This window comes from Myotis myotis, unplaced genomic scaffold (assembly GCF_014108235.1).
Source record: "Myotis myotis isolate mMyoMyo1 unplaced genomic scaffold, mMyoMyo1.p scaffold_m19_p_10, whole genome shotgun sequence".
Lineage (NCBI taxonomy): Eukaryota > Metazoa > Chordata > Mammalia > Chiroptera > Vespertilionidae > Myotis > Myotis myotis.
In genome coordinates this window covers 27,341,181-27,360,817 of record NW_023416314.1, presented here as the reverse complement: position 1 = coordinate 27,360,817, position 19,637 = coordinate 27,341,181, and the positions used below count along the sequence as shown (strand labels likewise).

Genomic DNA, 19,637 nt, shown 5'->3' with positions numbered 1-19,637 from the left:
GCACATGCCTGGGTTGTGGGCTAGATTCCCAGAAGGGAGCATGCAGGAGGCAGCCAATCGATGCTTTGCTCTAGCATTGATGTTTCTCTCTCTCCCTTTCCCTTTCTCTAATAATCAATAAAAATATTTTTAAATAAATAAATATATAAATGAGGAAGTGAACCTTAAAGAGCAAGGCAGTTGCCCAGGTTTACTTCACTAGTAAGCTCAGAGCCAGGACTCAAAGCAAGGGCTGTGGCCTCCAAAGCCCATATTCTTCACAACCACAGCACACTCACTGCAGGCACCCATTGTAGTCAGGGATACGCTGCTGTTAGTCTTTTTAGAAAACAAAATGCATATGGGAGCAGGGTTTTTGTCCAAGAAAAAGAGAAAATGGATTAGGAAAAAGATAAATGAACTTTTCCTCAGTCCCTAAACACTTACACATTTGACCACACTACTAGTTTGAATCATTTTCCACTTTCCACGAACTTTTATGTGCTATTCAGTATCTACAAAGAGCTCCTCCCCATCCTATTAGAAAACTTTGGATAATCCTGTAAGTACCAGCTTCTATTCAGTGACGGATTCCTTCTATTCTTCTCTTCTGTGTCTTCCATCCCGTGAATGATTCCTTAACTCTCTCAACAAAATAGATCTCTCTGCTTATATTGCCACTGTAGTCATCTTAAAAAACCCTCTGTTGTAGTTCATCTATTTACATATAACATTGTAAATATGTTTATAAACATTGTCCTCTCCTACGGAATTATCTGTCACTTGAAAGTAGTCAGAACCATGTCTCCTGCATTTCTATCCCCGGCGTTTAACATAATCACAAAGGAGGTGCAAAGGGAAACCATGATGGTCAATGCTATAGGACTAATTAGATTTACATGCTTTTCTAATCTCCCCTAAGAATCTTTCCCTGAAGGAATTTACCACAGCAGAACTTTGCTTGACATACAGTTTTCTCTACATATAAAATTGGCCCCCCAAAAGAATGATCTAAACTACTTCCGTCATTTAAGGCTCCGGCTCTATTTTAAATGAAGAAATGCTGACACATGGCTTCAAAAACTGAAGTATATTTTTTTAACTGTTCACATTTAATCAGTTCATGCTTAAATGCATACATTCACCGACTCTATCGCTGTCTAATACCTCAATTAGAGATAACATCGAACTCTAATTTTGACCTAAATTTGAGGTTTCACTAAATGTGAAGCTCCAGTATTTGTCTTGCCTCCCTGCTCCTCGCTGCCCTTCTCCATTCTCCTCTGTTCTGCTGATTATGAACGGACTGTATGATGTACCAACCAAAAACTTCTGTGAGGGGCATCTAACCACAGAAAACCATTAGAAAACTTTGAAGGCCCGAGAATACCCTGTGGAACTTAGGGCTGCAATAAGGGACACAGCCACTAGGTGGAACCCCATATAACTGAAGGTTGCCTCCTGCCCATTAATTACTTCAGCCCTTATGATGCCTGCGGATGCTGGAAAGGACCAAAGAAAGCAGGAAACCAATCCCTTCCTTTTCACAGAAGAGGGATGTGAAGGCCAGTCAAGGAACGGAGTAGTTAGGTCACACACTGAATTAGTGGTTAATACAAAATCAGCACCCAGAGTCGGTACTGCCCTATGTCTCTGCATTTGTCATAGTAATTGTTTTGCCCCAGGGTTATGACTGGAAAGGGTGTACAGCTTAAATAACAGGAGACAGGCCTGATCAGTCTCCTCTACAGCGAGACAAAGTAGTATTGGCTTAACGTTAATTAGCTCGTGTTCTGTGGTCACATGCTTACAGCCCGAGGAAGCGGGCTTCCAGGACGGTGTCTGCAACAGTGACTGTGAGGATGGAGGTCTCCAGCCTTCTTAGATCATCAAGGAGGCCTACGTCACTGGTCTGAATCAACTACAGGAAGGGGTGTGAGCATACTGAGTGGGAAGGATTGTCTGCAGCTTTTCTATGGACAAATTATGTGATCTTGGAGGCAAGTTTCCAGCCCACTGTCTCCATGGTGAAATGGGACAGTCTGCTTTGCCCAATCAGCACAAGGAGTTATGGGGATTTGGTTTCAGCTGATTGTGGGACAAAACTGATCGTGACAGGATATCATTGGTAGCCTCCCTGCCCCTTCAGGCCCATCAGGTCCCTTTTCCCACAGTTGTCCTCATTCGACCAGCCCTGTGTCCTAGAAGTGACTGAGGCAAATAAACCACAATGATGTACAGTGATCTGAGAAATGGAATAATGCATCGGGTAGTGATGGTTGAAATAGTAGGGATGATATATGCAATTATTACACAATCTCTGGCATATATACAATGGTGTTCAAAAAATGCTTGCTATGGCTCTGCTGTTTCACTCCTCTCAGATATATTCACATTAAAAAAATAACTACAGTGAAAACATCTCTTCATCTCTAGAGCCAAAGTGATCTGGCCTCCTGATAGAATCTCCGTGCCATTATATTTATATATAAAGTGTAGCAGCCACAATAAAGAGAGGTGCTCATACATAAGTATTAATTTGGCTTCTGGTATCTTCACTTATTAAATTTGTAAAGTGAATGTGAAAGAAAGTCCATTAAAAAAAGAAACTGACTATAAGATTTACAGAAAGAATAACACTCAAAGTAGGTTGGCTCTCTCAGACTTCGTATCACTTTATGTTGTTAAAATCATTTGAGAAACATTCCCATAATCTAGTAAAATTTAAGTATAGACGACAACAAAGCATTTACTTAACTCCAGGCACTGTTCAAATTGCTATATATAATGATTATTCTACTTATTTGTTACAACCAACTCTGTGAGTTAAAAACATTACACCAACGTTTCAGAAGAAAATGTCAAGATCAACAATAAAAATAAAGTGTGTCACAGGTAAATGTCAGAGTGGGAATTTGAACACTGCTGTTTATATGCCAGAGATTGTGTAATAATTGCACATATCATTTTATATTTGGTGTTTGACTCCAAAACCTGTACTCTTAACCACTACATATTTAGGTTATTTGTTTCCTTGGACTCAAAGCTAAGAAAATAAACTATGGCTAAAACTACTTGCACATAGAGGTTCATTTATAATAGTGAAAAATTGGAAGCCATATAAAGGTCATAGAGTGATAGAGTAAATTATGAAGCAATATATAGTCATCTGAAAGAATATATATATATATAAATATAAATGTATACATATAATAGGTAAAAACAAATCCATGTTTTTTGTGGATGCTTCCCTTTTGGGAGATAAAGAAAACAGAACAAATGTCAAGTTTTATGCATGAAATACATCAGAATAAGAAAGCAAACTCATATATTCATTCTGGTCAGTACGTTCTGAATATGAGAATGTTTTAGTTCCTAGTGTTACTAAGCTTTGTCTCACCAAGCAAGATCAAGCATTTGAGACAATAATCACCATGTTCTTGTTGTTTTTTATAAGAAGGTTTTAGAAGTAATGAAACCAGTAAGAATAAAACCTGGGCTTCTGATGTCCCTACCCGGGGACCTAAGCTGGAGAAGGAAACCCCTCCCCCACGCGCCCCCCCCCCCCAACATGGATGACAAGATGGAAAGTGAGCCCAGAAGAGGCAATTCTGCTGCTGGGCACACCCTGCTTTTTTCAAGGATGCACTAAAATCTGACTCTGTAGCTTCTCCTTTAAGAACACCAAGTAAAGAAGAAAGTTCCTTAATGTGAAATTATTGACTAAATAATAATACGGATATCACACCCATCATGAGTCCCATACTTCTCGTGGGGTAATCCCAGGACCCTGAGAAGATGTGTCCTGAGCCAGAGAGGGTGCAGTCAATGCTGCCGATTTCTTCTAGGTCCCCTGTACCTTGCCTTCTCTCTTTCATTCTTTTTTTTTTTTTTTAAGAACCAAGTGATTAACTGCTTCCATAGAAGTAGATTATGGAGGACTCTTTTCCCCAAACTTTAAATTACCATCAACAAATATAAAAACAAGACAAAAAATACACAAACTTGTTACCAGGATAGTAAACATTATACAAGAACAGATCATAGGTGATATATGTGTGTATATGCCTCTTTCTCTCGTTTTGTTTTCCATAAGTAGTTACATTACTTGAAATTTTTATTTAAAGGAAGAACATGAAGGCCTGGCCAGTGTGGCTCAGTTGGTTGAGCCCCGTCCCATGCACCAAAAGGCCCTGTTCAATTCCCAGTCAGGGCACATGCCCGGGGTTGTGGGCTCAATCCCCAGGAGTGGGAGTACAGGAGGCAGCTGATAGATGTTACTCTCTCTTATAGAAGTTTCTCTCTCTAAAAGAAATTTTAAAAAAATATTTTAAGAAAGAAGAAGACGAACATTAAGGAGCCAGGAGAGCAACTGATGTACAAGAACCCGAGAATATTGAATGAGCTAGCAATGTATCTCTCTACTTACTGAGAGGTCTGAGATCCTTTCTTTCTCTATCTCCATTCTCAGAATCTAGAGCACTGACATCAGGGAAGCTCATGCACACACACACACACACACACACACACACACACACACACAAATATTGCCGCTTATCCTACATTCTATTTAATAATGCACGTTCTAACTGAATCAGCCCTCCTCCTGGATTCCCTCTTGCTGTGAAATCTCTTCTGACCCTGGACTATCTCTGCCCCTGACTCTACACATCTTTTCTCATACTTTATCCTCCAGTAATTTGGAAGCACATGCACTTTTCCAAAAATACAGAATGTTTAGTAACTCTGTGCCTTAGTACAAGCCTCACTTCCGAAAACACCTTTGGACTTCCTCACTCCAAACTACTTATTATTCTTTAGGTGACTCCTCCTCCATGGAACCTTCTCTACATCACACTCTCCCTCCCTATTAGTGGCTTGTTTCATACATAAGGCTCAGTAACCTCTTTCCATCACTGTGAAATTGTTGACTAAATACTAATAACAATATCACACTGTTCATTGAATAACATAATAATTTGACTTTATAACTTCATAACTAGCATAGCACCCCCACAAATTAGCTTTTCAACAGTAATTGTGACAGTGATGTTGATGGCGATGAAGAGGAATAATAATAATAATAGTAATAATAATAGATAAATAGATCAATAAATAAAAGGGCATACTCCTACAATAGGTAAGATGTTGAAATTCTGCCAACCTAAAATCTGCCCCCCTGTGGGGGCCGGTATAGCCTGTGTGCAACCCCCTGTGCTGTCTCCCTGGTTGTAGAGTCGACTGCTCCTACAGGGTCTGCAGCCCAGCCTTCTACTGAAGTACAAACTGCTTGAAGGTTGTTCAGTGCATAGGAAGGATGCACCGTGTCAGAAACCAGGAATCTTGGATTCTGCTTCTCAGAAGAATCCTGCTTTAAATTTTTAAAGAGAATCCTGCCTTAAATTAGCCTGTGACTGTGGGCAAGTCTCTGTAATTTTCCTGAGAAAATTCTATTTCTCCATCTACATGGAGAATATTAACCCTGGTCTGTATTTCCACATCATGTGGTTATGTTAGAAAGATGTTGTATGGCCCTGGCACGTGTGGCTCAATTGGTTGCGCATCAAGTCATGCATCAAAAGATTGCAGGTTTGATTGCCACTTAAGGGCACATGCCCAGGGTTGCTGTCTGGATCCCCAGTAGGTGGCGTGCAGGAGGCAGCCAACTGATGTGCTCTTACTCCCACATAGATGTTTCTCTCTCTCTTTCGAAAAAAATCAATAAACTGTGCTTTTTAAAAAAAGATGCTGTATGTGACATGGCTCTTAAACAATGAAGTATGATACAGATTTAAAAGTCTTATTAAATGTTGTTTTTATTCTTATGTATCCAGTCCTGGTTATTTTCTCAGGTCAATTTTTTTCTCCCCATTTCAGCTATAGCATTTCTATCTCCAAATCCTGGGAAATCCACAGGATTAGTTGTTGGGATGGAGGGTGTGTTGTGCAAAGAACTTGGACTTTTGATTCATATTTGTGCAGAAATCTCAGCTTCATTATTTACTAGCTGCATGACCTTGGAAAATTTACCCAACATTCTTGTTCCTCAACTTTTTTCAAAACAGGAATACCAATGCCTTTCTTACAGGTTCAGTGTGAAAATCTAACAATGTAGCCTATAAGCTCCTTGGCCATCCATAGTAGGTACTTAGTAGGTGCACACTGAGGAGGAAAGAGACTTTTAAGGGTTGCACAGACTCAAATCCTAGTGATGAAAACTTTCCAACTGCCTAAAATTTAAAAAAAAAAATAACAAGTTACTTTGATTCTTTGAAAAATGTTAACTGGAATTAACTAAGAAATATAGGAAGGGTCAGATCCACTTCCTGCATTTGAGAACAGTGATTGTTTCCTAACATTCATGCATCACATCCATAACCTTTGCTGTATGCAAGTATAACCTGTACTGCTATTTTCTTACTCAATTAAGTTGGTTGTTAATTAGCCATATCAGCCATGAAGTTACAAAATATGAAATAATATCCTATCCAAAGCACTCATACAGATTTACAAGACAGAATCATCAAAACAAAAATACAAAAAGGTGTGTGTGATCTAAGTGGTTTAGAGCAGACTTATCCCGCAAATGCTGTGCCCGTGGGCTTGCTCACAATTCTCCCACCAACTGGGTTTAAAATAAACACAGGGCATGACATGACCTTATGGCTTGAAATGTTTAGGATCAGTTTTAAGATCTGTATTGCACAATCTGTATTTGCTTACTTAGAATTTCCAAGTTCCACTTTGTAGGAGTGTTTCCATTTCAAGCACGGCCCTGGCAGGTAACTCACATACATAGGAATGTAATAGAGTAGATGTGTAGAGGATAGAAATTTATCTTATGTGTATGTGCTAAAGCCACCAGCACTTTCCCCATGTTAATTTAATTGCTAATTCAACTAATCGTCAATTAAACCAAAGTTTACAGTCAGTCGGAGAAGTGAGATAACAGAGTAGCTTGAGGCACTAAGCAAAGATATTCTACCCATCTGGCAAAAGGGAAACATTTGGTGAGAGGGGGGAAACATTTATTTATTTATTTAGTGAGTTAGTTAATTCTCACCCGAGGATATTTTTTCCATTGATTTTTAGAGAGAGTGTAAGGGAGGGGAGAGACACAGAGAGAGAAACATTGGTTGGTTGCCTCCCTCACGAGCCTGCAACAGAGGCAAATGCCCTTGACCAGAATCAAACCCAGGACCCTATAGCAGTGGTTCTCAACCTTCTGGTCCTTTAAATACAGTTCCTCATATTGTGACCCAACCATAAAATTATTGTCGTTGCTACTTCATAACTGTAATGTTGCTACTGTTATGAATCGTAATGTAAATATCTGATATGCAGGATGGTCTTAGGCGACCCCTGTGAAAGGGCCGTTCGACCGCCAAAGGGTCGTGACCCACAGGTTGAGAACCACTGCCCTATAGTCTGCAGGCCAACGCTCTATCCACTGAGCCAAACTGGCTAGGGCAAGAGGAAACATTTAATTTCTCCATAATTCATTTTTATCTCTGTTATCTCCATTTCCAGAACTTTAGTTCCAACCCTTAGTAATTTAGGAAATGAGCATTTCCTCACTGGCTTCCCTGCCTCTAGTTCATGTCACTGTCCCCCAATCTCTACATGACTATCATTTATTCAGTCGATACAGATATTCTGAGCTCCTGGTATGTGCCAGGTACTGTTCCAGAGCTCTGATCATGGCATTACCCCCCCCCCCCCCCCCCGCCGCCTCCCCGCCCCCAGCCTTCCTGTTGGAATCTACATTCCTTAGCTTAGCATTCAGGGCACACATTTATCTGGGCCCTGCTCACTTCCTGACCACTCCTTTCTCAGCATTTCATACCTGCTCTGCTTGCTTTCCTCCCGGTCCCCGGTGTTCACACTCCTCACAACCTTGCCATGAATATTTGTCTTTCTTCAACCTGGCTGTCTCCTCCTGACCTGTCTAAACGCACCTTTTCTGGGAAAAGGAGACTGAAATAGACAGAATCCTCCAAAGGGTGTATATCCTCATAATGTTTAAAACAAAGAAACAAACAAAAAACAGTTTATGTTACATGTATGTACACACACACACACACACACACACACACACACACAGAAAAGCCACATCATAAGGTTAAATTTAGTCATTTCTAAACAGTAAAAATGTGTATATTTTTATCTTTCCATATTTCTGTATTCTAAAAATTTTATTTGATGATCATCTATTTAACTTCATAATTGGAAGAATAAACATTTTCAAATTAGGAAGGGTAGATGAGAAAAAAGATAGAAAGGAAGAAGAAAAAGAAAGATACAGAAGCTTGTTAGTTCAGTTAGAGACAGACTCATAGATAGAGAGTAGGCTGACAGCTGTCCAGGGATGGGGCTGGGGGCGCTGGAGGGATTGAGTAAAAAAGAAAAAAAAAGGAGAAAGATAATAGTCTGATGAAGGCCTGGGGTGGGTTGGGGCTTAAGTGGAGAGAGGCGGGGGGTGGGGGGGGGGATGGGAAATATATGTAATACTGTCAACAATAAAAAATATTTAGCCTGGCCGGTGTGGCTATGGTTAAGTGTCAACCATGCGCCAGGAGGTCATCAGTTCGATCCCTGGTCAGGGCACATGCTCAGTTTGTGAGCTTGATCCCCAGTAGGTGGTATGCAGTAGGCAGCCAGTCAATGTTTCGCTTTCATCAATGTTTCTCTCTCTCTTTATCCCTCTCCTTTCCTCTCTCTGTAAAATCAATTTAAAATTCTTTTTTAATTTTTAAAAAGAAAGAGAAAGAACTCATTGACAGGGACAATAGATCAGGGGAGGAGGTGGAAAAGGGTATAAGGAGGATAAATGGTGGTGGGAAAAAATAAAATAAAGGAAAAAAAAGATTCAGAAGCATTGAACAAATTTCAGGATGCTAAATAAGTTACTCATCAGCTTACTGAGCTGGCCTTTCTTCTTGTATAATAAAAATCACCCACACGTTTTCCATTTATAGTGAAACTCAGTTAATTACAGCATTATCTGTTGTTGCTCCTGGGCAGGGTCAATAAAGGTAATTAGATCTTTTACAATCCTTAGAAAGTTACTCTCATTCCTTGTGAAACATCTATACCAGATGCAATGTGCATTAGTAAAGAGACTTGGTGAGTAACAGGAATGAATAACATGATCCTAAGGTCAGTGAAGTAAAAAAGTGAGGCAATTACAAAGATAACTCAGACACAACTTCTTGCCCCTGAATAAGCAAGAGCAGTAATTTTTGTCAGAATTATTTAGGAAAAAAGGTCTTCATTCTGAGGGTTAACAAAGCCAGGTACATTTTTAAAAAATCATACACTTTTAGAGTTAGATGGACCCTTAGGATTTCTCAAATTTTGTGCTAGTTGTAAAAGCCTGTATTCATATCAATATTGTATACAGAAGCTTGATACCATTCACAACTTTTCAGTAGCAAGACAAAGAAAGACCAGGAGTTATAACCATAGACAAACCCAGCCTTGAACTCGAGTTCTATCCTTGGACAATAACTAGACCTACCCAAATTTCTGTTTCCCTGTGAGGAAAATAAAAACAACAACATCCACTTCAAAGACTGGTCGTGAGAACAAAGGAAATGCACTCTGGATATATAGATGATATTCATAAGTGGGTGCTGTAGTTTGTTAGCCCTTCCAAAACTAAAAACTAGGGAAATGAGATTGCCCCTTGGAAATTTTGCAATATATGCAAAATCAATGCATAAGTCTGAATAGTTTACAGTTCAGCAAAACTGGTTTGAGTCTGATGGAATTTATTAACATTTAAAGAAAGAATGTGAGGCTCTGAAGGACTTATTGGGAATCTCAGAGGCATTCCACATGGAAGCATTTGCAAAGCCCATAATCTCCAAGTCCTATGCACGAAGGATCTCCAAGGTGGAAGGTTGGAGGGATTTCCTGCAAAGGAGTGTTAGCTTTTTGTTTTCATAGGCACTATTACCCTTACTTGCAGATGTGAGGATCAGAGTGTTTAAAACTAATGCCTTGGGTACCCCTGGCTTCCCTTGCAGCAATTACATGCTACCTATGCCACCTCTGCTGTTTATTTAGAATTCCATGTAGGTCAGCCTCTAGCAACAGTATACAGTGGTCACGTAGAGGTCGAGTGTTCCAGTCCCTGTGGTCATTACTTCTTATGGTAAATTCATAAACTGGTATTTGAGTTTTGGATCTCAGTTCTATGAGCTTTGTAGATATGACCCTGCTCAAGGGATACATCTGCTCTTTGTGTTGACAAGATCGGCAAGCCCTCAGGGTGGAGATAATTCATCAAGACAATACATATCCCCTGGCCAGGGTGTTTTGGAGGGTAGCTGGAAGCCTCCTTTGGTGGGACAACCATCACCTTATGGCTACATTAAAGCTTTTAAATTTCCATCCTAGTCACCCATTAAGTATTCATCACATCTCTTTCCTATTCCAAGGTGTCTCTGGTTGGATATTCCCCGAGGATGCCACTAAGATGAATAGTTGTGTGCAAATAAGATATTTGGGACGTGATTCAGGAATCACCAATACAAAAGTGGAGCCAGGAAACAAGAAATGGGGAAAAGCCTTTAAAGTATATTGTATCAAGCAATATTGGAGGCAACTAGGCCTAATCCCAAAGACACGATGTAGAACATGACACAGAATTATTCACCTCCCATCCTCACAGATAAGGAAGATGTATGTTTATCTGATTATTCTTATTTCTTTTTGGCTTAGGGCTGCTTCCTGGTGCACCAACTCCTAGCACTTTCAGCCTGTTGGGGCCTAGAGAATGTCCTCAGGTGAGAATCTCAGGGTGTTTGGGTAGACCTGCAGAGGCATGTCCTAGAAAGGGGAGTGTCAGAAAGAGGCAAGGATGAAGAATGGGGCAATCAACGGCCTCTGCTCCAGGCGGTAGTTCATGGAAGAATAAAGGACAACTGATATTCACAAATGCTTATAATGACTGAACATAACTCTAAATGAAAATCCAGTTCACTCACAGAGGTAAAAGCGATGGGAGATTTCAGATTTGGCTCCCACAAAGGCAGCAGAGGAAAGCAAGTGAAGGCAAATCTGAGCCCCATTCTTACTTCCTACATTCTCTGGAATTGGAGAAAAGATGACTGTAGCAATTGACTTCCCCCAAGCAATGCTAAGTCAGAATGGAACAGTCTTGCCTTATATTTGCACAGGCAGTACTCACTTCAAGTCATGAATAGGTTCTGAGACATGAAGGGAAATGATGGATCATGAAAGCAATTTTACCATAGGCTAATTGATATAAACAACACTTAAGTTCCTAGGCATCTGACCAATGTTATAACAAAATGACATTGAATGAAAAGACATTATTCTAGAACCTGCTATATTCTGTTCTAGTTTCTGGCAGAAATCAAAGCCTGGGAGTCTGCCACCTTAGGCAAGTGTGACAAGATTAGAACACAAGCTCAAACTTCTCAATATTCCTAATGCAGTGATATCACATGTATTTACATTTCTCAATTTTATTTAAGACTAGAGGCCTTGTGCATGAATTTGTGCACCAGTCGGGTCCCTCGGCCTGGCCTGTCGGGTTGGGTTGAAACCAGCTCTCCACCATCCCCCAAGGGGTCCCAGATTGTGAGAGGGTGCAGGCCAGGCCAAGGGACCCCACTGGTGCATGATCAGGTCTGGGGAGAGACATGGGAAGTCGGTCAGCCTGGGAGGAACCACTGGAGGGCTCTAGGGTGTGTCCGGCCCTTCTCGCTCAGTCCCACTCGGCCGGATTCCAGCAGCAAGCTAACCCACCAGTTGGAGCATCTGCTCCCTGGTGGTCAGTGCACATCATAGCGACTGGTCGACTGCCCCCTAGTAGTCAGTGCATGTCATAGTGAGCAGTTGAGCAGCCTTAGCATATCATTAGCATATTACGCTTTGATTGGTTGAATGGCCGACCAGTTGATTGGACATTTAGCATATTAGGCTTTTATTATATAGGATTCACTCAAGTCTCCCCCGCCCACCCATTATCAGTTATTTGGAGGAGTTCCTTTCTCTCTTCCCTCTTATGTTACAAGAACCACCTGGCAGGACAGGAGTGAGGTGGGACTTCTACTGACCTGAAATAGGTCTACTGAGCATCACAATCTTAAGCAGGAGGAAGCAAGATCACTGGGTGTGTGTCTCTGCTGCCCTTGCTCCTTGAGGCTGTGTGATGCCTGGAAGGAGCAGTGGCCGCCCTACCTCTTCAGCTCTAAACTGCAGTGGAGTGTCCTTGTCCAGCTCTCTGCCCAGAAGGGTGGCTCTTAGGGGACTCCAGGCCCTCACAGTTAACCCAAGACTAAGTACTTCTTCAAACAGTGGTCTTAGGCCAGCGGGCCCAGCTCTGACCTGCACTCCCCCTGCCCTTTACTCCGAGATCCTAGTGGATATGGGTTCCTCCTCTCCTCCCGCAAGCTACAAAACTAAAAGCCAAAAGTGCTCTTTACTTTTCTGTTTTTAAATGAGAAAGCCTAATTGCTTCACTGGAAATGGAGTCAGCTTCTTCTCTCTTGGTTATTTTCAACTTTCCTTTTTATTTTATTGTTAAGCCTTACTTGAGGATATTTTTCCATTGATTTTTTTACAGAGAGTGGAAGGGAGGGGGAGAGACAGAGAAAAAGAAACATCGGCTGGTTGCCTCCCACATGAGCCTCAACCAGGACTGGAACTTGAACCTGCAACAGATGTATGTACCCTTGTCTAGAATTGAATCCAGGACCCTTCAGTCCACGGTCCGATGCTCTATCCACTGAGGCAAACAGGCTAAGGAAACTTTCCTTTTGGGGCCTACAAGGTCATAGGCATACATAAACACAAATTCAGGAAGAGAGAAGTAGAAAATGCTGACTTGGTGACACGGGGGTTGGGAGGGGAACACAAAGCCCCAAGGTTACTCTTCATTTCAGGAGTTGTAACTGTTTACTCATTGGAGTTTCTAATTGATGTATCCTTGTATCCTTGCCTTATCTGGCCATTACCCCCATTTCACAGGCCTCTGATTTCAGCTGGTCTTCAAGTCCCAAATGCCCACCCCCCACCCCAATTCTCAACAGCTAAGATCACCATAGTCAAATTGCACTGTTCATGTGATACTTAGAGATACAAAGAATTCACAGAGGCTTTCCTTTTAGATGTTAATGCTTTCGAGTGTGCATTGCATTCCCCATATCCTCTGCTGAGCTCATTCTGACGCATCTACTGTGCAGTGGGTGATGCTTCCACTGGTAGTTCTAAGATCATTTGAAGAATCTCACTGAAGGCTTTCTGGCCGTCTGAACCATATATATATATGACAGAAATATTTAACATTTGTTTAGTACAGTTACTTTCAAATCTCAGTGAAGAATGGCTAAAGGAGTTTGTTAAATCACATCCTGAGGTCTGGTATGGGTCTCAGAAATCTGTATTTTTTAACGACTTTCAGATCCAGAGGATTAGAGGACCACTTTCTGCAAAACACTTATTTGGTATCATCTCTGTTAGGCAATTTGCTAAAAGCTTTGCAGGCCTTATTTTATCAAACCATCACATCAATGCTATAGCACATTATTACTAGCTTTATTTTACAGATGAGTAAATGGGGGCTGAGAAAGAAATTAAAACCTAAGGTCATTAAACAAGTATGTTAAATCACAGATTCAAATTTATTTATATCTACATGGTTGTAAAACCAAACCCCTTTCAATTAAGTTGCATTAAAAAATAAATTCTAGTGTTAAGGATATTTTAGTTTTAGCAAAAATCGCAATTCTCTTTTAATATATCTTAGTTGAAAAACAACCTGATGTCTGGGTTGAAGGCATGATCCCCAGTAGGGGGCGTGCAGGAGGCAGCCAATCAATGTTTTACTCTCACATTGATGTTTTTTTTCTCTCTCTCTCCCTCTCCTTTCCTCTCTCTCTAAAATCAATTTTAAAGAATTTTAAAAATGGAGCCTTTAAAAAAATAATAAAAGGAAAAAAAACTACTCTTTAGTCACAATTTATCAATCGTGGTAGTTAGAGTATGAGGTGATAACAGACAAACCCTGGAGAACAATGACTTGAAACAATTCAGATTCATTTTCACTTACCCTCATGCCTGTCTTGGGTTGTGCTAAGGGTTCTGTGCCATGTTGTCTTCATTCAGGGACGCAAGCTGGCAAAGCCACTACAATCTGGCACTTCACTGCTCCCTGTGGCAAGGGAGGGAAGCGAAGCAAGAAGTTACCAGCTTTTCTCCCATTTCATTAGCCAAAGCCAGTGGCATGGCCATGCTTAGTATTCCAAGGGGAGGTGCAATTCTGCTGTGTGCTCAAAAGACAGAGAGTTGGAAATATTTGTGAACAGCACAAACATTCGCAACTGCTAAAATTAGTGAAAGAGGACCTGGGTTCAACGTCTGTTTCCACAGTGTACTAACATTATTACTTTAACCAAGTGAATAAATCTCAATTTATTTCTTTCCTAACCATGTATGATGTTTATACCACATGGTTGCTGTGAAAAGCAAAAAAGATTAAATATGTAAATGCAAGCAGCTATGTGCCTCTCAGCTAGATGCTCTCACTGAAACTAATTGAATTAGAAATAGCACTTTGCTGACTATAGATACCGATGCATGTACCAATGATGTCTCAGATTCACATAGTTGTTACTTGATTTTCACATTTAAATTCAGATATGGTCCTAATGAAACGTGGGAAACCACTGTGAAGGCAGAAATGAAGGCATTAACTCAGTAGTGTGAGAAGCTGTCATAGGCTGGGTTCCCCAGTAAACAGCCCTTAGGGGAAACTTTTTTTTTCCTTCTTTTTTTGCAGGAACAGCATCTGCGAAGGCATATGGAAAGCCTGATTGCATAAGAAGAAAATTTGACTTGTGATGCAATAATAACAGAACCAATTTGTCTGGGAGCTCTGGAGCTGGGACAGCCTTGGGGATGTTTGGGATTGTGGCAAGGGAGGCAAGCCTAATCTGGGAGCCCTAATCAGGCAATACTCAGTGCAGCTGGGGAAACTGGGAGACTGCGAGCTTCGGGATCTGAGCAACGTACCATAGGATCCACATTAAAAGTAACCCTGAAAATGGAATAGATTATAAAACTGGGAGAACCCAGACTACGATGTGTTGTGATGTCTCATTAAATCTTGCTTTCATTTGAATAGTAAATTAACTGAGGTTTTTTTTATATACTTAATATTCCAACATATAGGCAGTAACATTTATAGGAAAATGCATAGTTGGTGCAGAACCTAAATTATTTTCCTCTTGCCTCTCTGTTGTCCTCATCTAGAAATAATTGCCCTCCTAAGGACCACTATCAGAATGTTAGGTCTAATGCCAAAAGGGAATTTATTTTCATGACAATCACTTCAGAAATAATTTTCAGACAGCAAAAATCATGATTTGGCTTACTTCTATCTTGGTTAAAATACTTCCCAGACATGTAATTCTTAGGCTGGTATGCCAGAATTCCCCAGGAGTTCTTAGGGATGTCACAGGGAGGCACGAGGGACCCCAAAATAAAGGAAGAACACCTTTCTGGAGCACAGATGGGAAATGAATGACTTCAAAGGTCGGGGGGCGGGGGAGTAGACTTAATTTAATGACTTTCAATTAAGAAAACACATATACTAAGGATTACAAAATTGGCTATTTTTAAAGCTAAAACTATATCCTTTATAGATGTAAAGAAGCATTTCAATTTATGTTGGAGCATTCAAACCACAGAGAGACACAAGCTGATTCTGCTCTGTGTTTACGGAGGGGGTTGGGGGGGCTTCACTGGGACATTTCAAACAGTCTATTCTAAACTGTTACCGCTTTCCCATTATTGTCTGGTCACTGTCTATTTCACATTTTACAAATTTTATACTGAAGAGAGACATCCCAAACAATGGTTTCCCTGGGAAGGAGAACAAATAAAGGAGGCTTATATTTCTGTAGCGCACTAAGGGTGAATGGCAACACATCTTACCCTTGGATGGGCCTCTGTGTTAGCAAGCCCAAGGACACTCCAAAGAGACATGAAGAACTCTCCACCTCAAAGTGTCTTCCAAATAAGGTCACGGTGGACTTTAAGTAAAAACAAGATGTGAAATGGTATTTATCAAGTGTTTTCCAAAAGCCAAAATCTTTTCACAAAGCTGATCTCCCATAATCCAGTTTTCAAGAATTATTTATCATCCTACTCTGATGCACGAAGAAACTGAGGCTTAGAGAAGCTAAGAAAAGGAGAAGGGCTTAATCTCAAGTGTGTCAGTCTGCAAGGCGCCAGCTCATTTGTCCACATTAACAAGTTATTGGCCACAATATTAAATTCTTATAAATAATACAGGAGAAGCCCTGCAGTGTGCAAAAAGGGAACAGACAGAAGTTTAGATGCTGATTCGATCATGTACTGGCCCTATGTATGACATTTGGAAAGGGCTTGGTATTCTTCAGCCTCAGGTGTTTTATCTGGAAGATGCAAAAAACACAAAAGGACAGCAAAAAAATTGAAGAAGTAATAGTAATTTTGTTAAATATTGTATCTGAGATACATAAAGTCACCTTCTAGGGCAGCGGTTCTCAACCTGTGGGTCGCGACTCCTTTGGCGGTCGAACGACCCTTTCACAGGAGTCGCCTAAGACCATCCTGCATATCAGATATTTACATTACGATTCATAAGAGTAGCAACATTACAGTTATGAAGTAGCAACGAAAATAATTTTATGGTTGGGTCACAACATGAGGAACTGTATTTAAAGGGCCAGAAGGTTGAGAACCACTGTTCTAGGGCCTTTCAGATCTAGTGTTGTATAATTCCTTAAATGATGAATTCAATTCACATGCCTAAATGAACAAAACGTGCCGCTCCTTCTCCCCAGTCTGCTTAAAATGAAACCTAGGGGACCCCTGGGGATCCCCCAGGAGCTCTGCCTGGACAGAGGAGGGAAACATTTTACCTCAGTGGTTCCCCTGTCCGTATAGTCCAGGGGTGGGCAAACTTTTTGACTCGAGGGCCACAATGGGTTCTTAAACTGGACTGGAGGGCCGGAACAAAAGCATGGATGGAGTGTTTGTGTGAACTAATATAAATTCAAAGTAAACATCATTACATAAAAGGGTACAGTCTTTTTTTTTTTAGTTTTATTCATTTCAAACGGGCCGGATCCGGCCCGCGGGCCGTAGTTTGCCCACGGCTGGTAGTCAGCCTGGCCCCGAAATGTATGTGTTGTCCCAGGTGGTTACAGACAATCAAATCATCCTTTTGTTTTCCCAGAGAAGCCTTGGTAATAGTTCCAGTAGACGTCTCCTTCTTTTTTTGAATCTTCCTCTTCTTCCTGACCCATTTTTACATGGGATATTTTCTCTAGCAATTGAGCGAGTTTTAATTAAGCCTGATAATTCTGGGGTGCCTTGCACATGCTCCCTGAGGAGTAGGATATAAATGGACACAATAAACAGACCATCTAATATTGAGAGAGTCTACAGCTGCATCTGCTAATTAGGGCCAATAAAGGCTTTTGGGGCAAGAGTTCCCATGTGACGTTTGTTTAATTAAAGCCTTTGTCTGCCCTACTCAGAAGGGTGAAAAATATTCCACTTAAAATGTACTGAAAACAAACATAGCCTTTAGAATGCAGAACATTCCACAATAATCCCTCCTGGGCTCCCAGAAGGAAACTTTTAGGCCAAAATAATATATATATTTTTTGATAATACATACAATGCTTTTGTTGTCATTTTAATTAAACCAGTTAATCTATTCTATTTCCCAATCCACATAGGAGTATGTCTGGCCAGTAAGCTCTAAGTGTGGAACAGGTTCAGAGATAAGCCAGGGAGGACTGGGGCAGGGACCCTTGGCCCTACTGGCAGAATGGATTGCTCATCTGTTACCTTATGGATGATAAGCTCATTTTGACCAACTATATAATTATTTGCTCTCAATAACAGGCTGAGTTTTTTTACTGTAAAAGTTTAGTTATCTGTTACAGGTCAAGGAATAAGATGCATTGTAATAAGATGGTAAAGTGGAGAGGGCCTTGGGCAGAAGACAGGAAGTGTGGCTTGTGGTCCTGACTTTGCCATGAATTTAGAAAACTATTCTTTAAGTCATAGTTGCTTTATCTATAGAAATGGAAGCATGATATTTAGGGAGGACTTCAGCTTGCTTGATTTCAATACTTTGCTAGTTCAATTTATTTGATTATACCTTCTTTAACTAGGGAATTTTTCCAAATATGGTTCATATAAATTGGCAATTTTTAAGTAATTAACATAGAAAAGCATATATTAATGAATTGGTAAATAGTTCATGACACATCTTGTAGGGTTCTTATTCTTTGATGATATATATAGCAAGGTAGTTTAATTTACTATGAAGAATTTAAATTATCAATAAATTATAGATACTGGGAATGCATAGAAAGTATTGGCAATTAGAATCCTAGATAAAAGGTAGACTTCAATCTATATGGCCATCCTTAGTTCATGGTTTAGCCCTACGTTCTGCTAAAAACAATAAACATTACAGTGTCTTGATTCAAGACACACTTTATCCTCTCCACCTTTTAATGTTTTTGAAATCAAGATGCTCCTTCAAATCAAAACCCAAAGGGACTAGCCTAAATTATAACAGAGCTGTCATTGTCTACAGGTATGCAAATTTAGTTCGGTGTGTGTGTGTGTGTGTGTGTGTGTAGATAACTTTTTATCTGACACTCATCTTTTAATATGCCAAGGGTTAAATTTCCACTTTTAACTTTGGAACCTTAATTATTACTAAACATGTCTTCCATAATCTTACACTAGGAAGCAGTATTAAAAAACTAAAGTTATTCTGAATGTTGACACTTTCTTGTCACACATAAGTCAATATATAAAAAGTAGTAAATTTCCCAAGTGTCCCTGGGCAAGTAATGAAAAGTGTCTCAGGGCAGTTAATGAAATAGTCAAAGCTATGATAGATTGAGCAGGTCACCTGTGTGAAGAACTGTGACTTCTGACCCAGAATTCTACCTTTATAAACTACCTTTTCTCTTTTCTTTTCTTCCTTCCTTCCTTTCTATTCCTTCCTTGTTTCCCTCTCTTCTTCCTTCCTTCTTCCTTTTTTAAATAAGTGACTATTTTTAATATCTCTACACTATTGAAAATCCAGTGCAAATATAAAATTACAAAGAAGAACGTAAAATAACAGTGTATCATCACCAAAAAAAAAAAAATGATTAGTAATATTAGAAAATATCAGTCTAGAATTATTTATATTCATATGTACAGATAAAGGGATAGACAGATACCGGCATACTTTGGAGTTGTGGGTTTCGTTCCAGACCCCAGCAATGAAGTGAGTATCACAATAAAGTGAGTCTTAATAACTTTGCAGGTGGACAGTCTTGCCTTCAATTTGTCAGAAAGGTGACACCTGTGAAGCACAATAAAATAAGGTATGACTACAGATAGATAGATAGATAGAAATTGTTAAGATATGGGGGTTGACTTATGCATATTTTCTTAATGTAATGAATGTATTCTATTTACTTTTACTTTAACACATAAAAATTCAATATAGCAAATGGCTTAGTATACACACAACAAACCAATTCTTTGTTCAAAGACCATCCATCATACCATCTGAGAATTCTTTAAAAAATATTTTTTATTGCCCTAACTGGTTT

The 19,637-nt window shown here is 40.0% G+C and overlaps 1 long non-coding RNA gene across 3 annotated transcripts in view; it reads right to left on the bottom strand.

Moving 5' to 3' along the window:
* LOC118664543 overlaps positions 1-19,637 on the bottom strand; it is a 49,875-nt gene that overhangs the window by 19,330 nt on the left and 10,908 nt on the right. For 2 of the 3 annotated variants that reach the window (XR_004970356.1, XR_004970357.1), the window contains exons 3-5: positions 19,260-19,384; positions 15,952-16,049; positions 14,066-14,167 (exon numbers count right to left, since the gene is read on the bottom strand). This is a non-coding gene — a long non-coding RNA (uncharacterized LOC118664543). The remainder of the gene's footprint in view (positions 1-14,065; positions 14,168-15,951; positions 16,050-19,259; positions 19,385-19,637) is intronic. The other variant, XR_004970358.1, reaches the window with a different exon arrangement.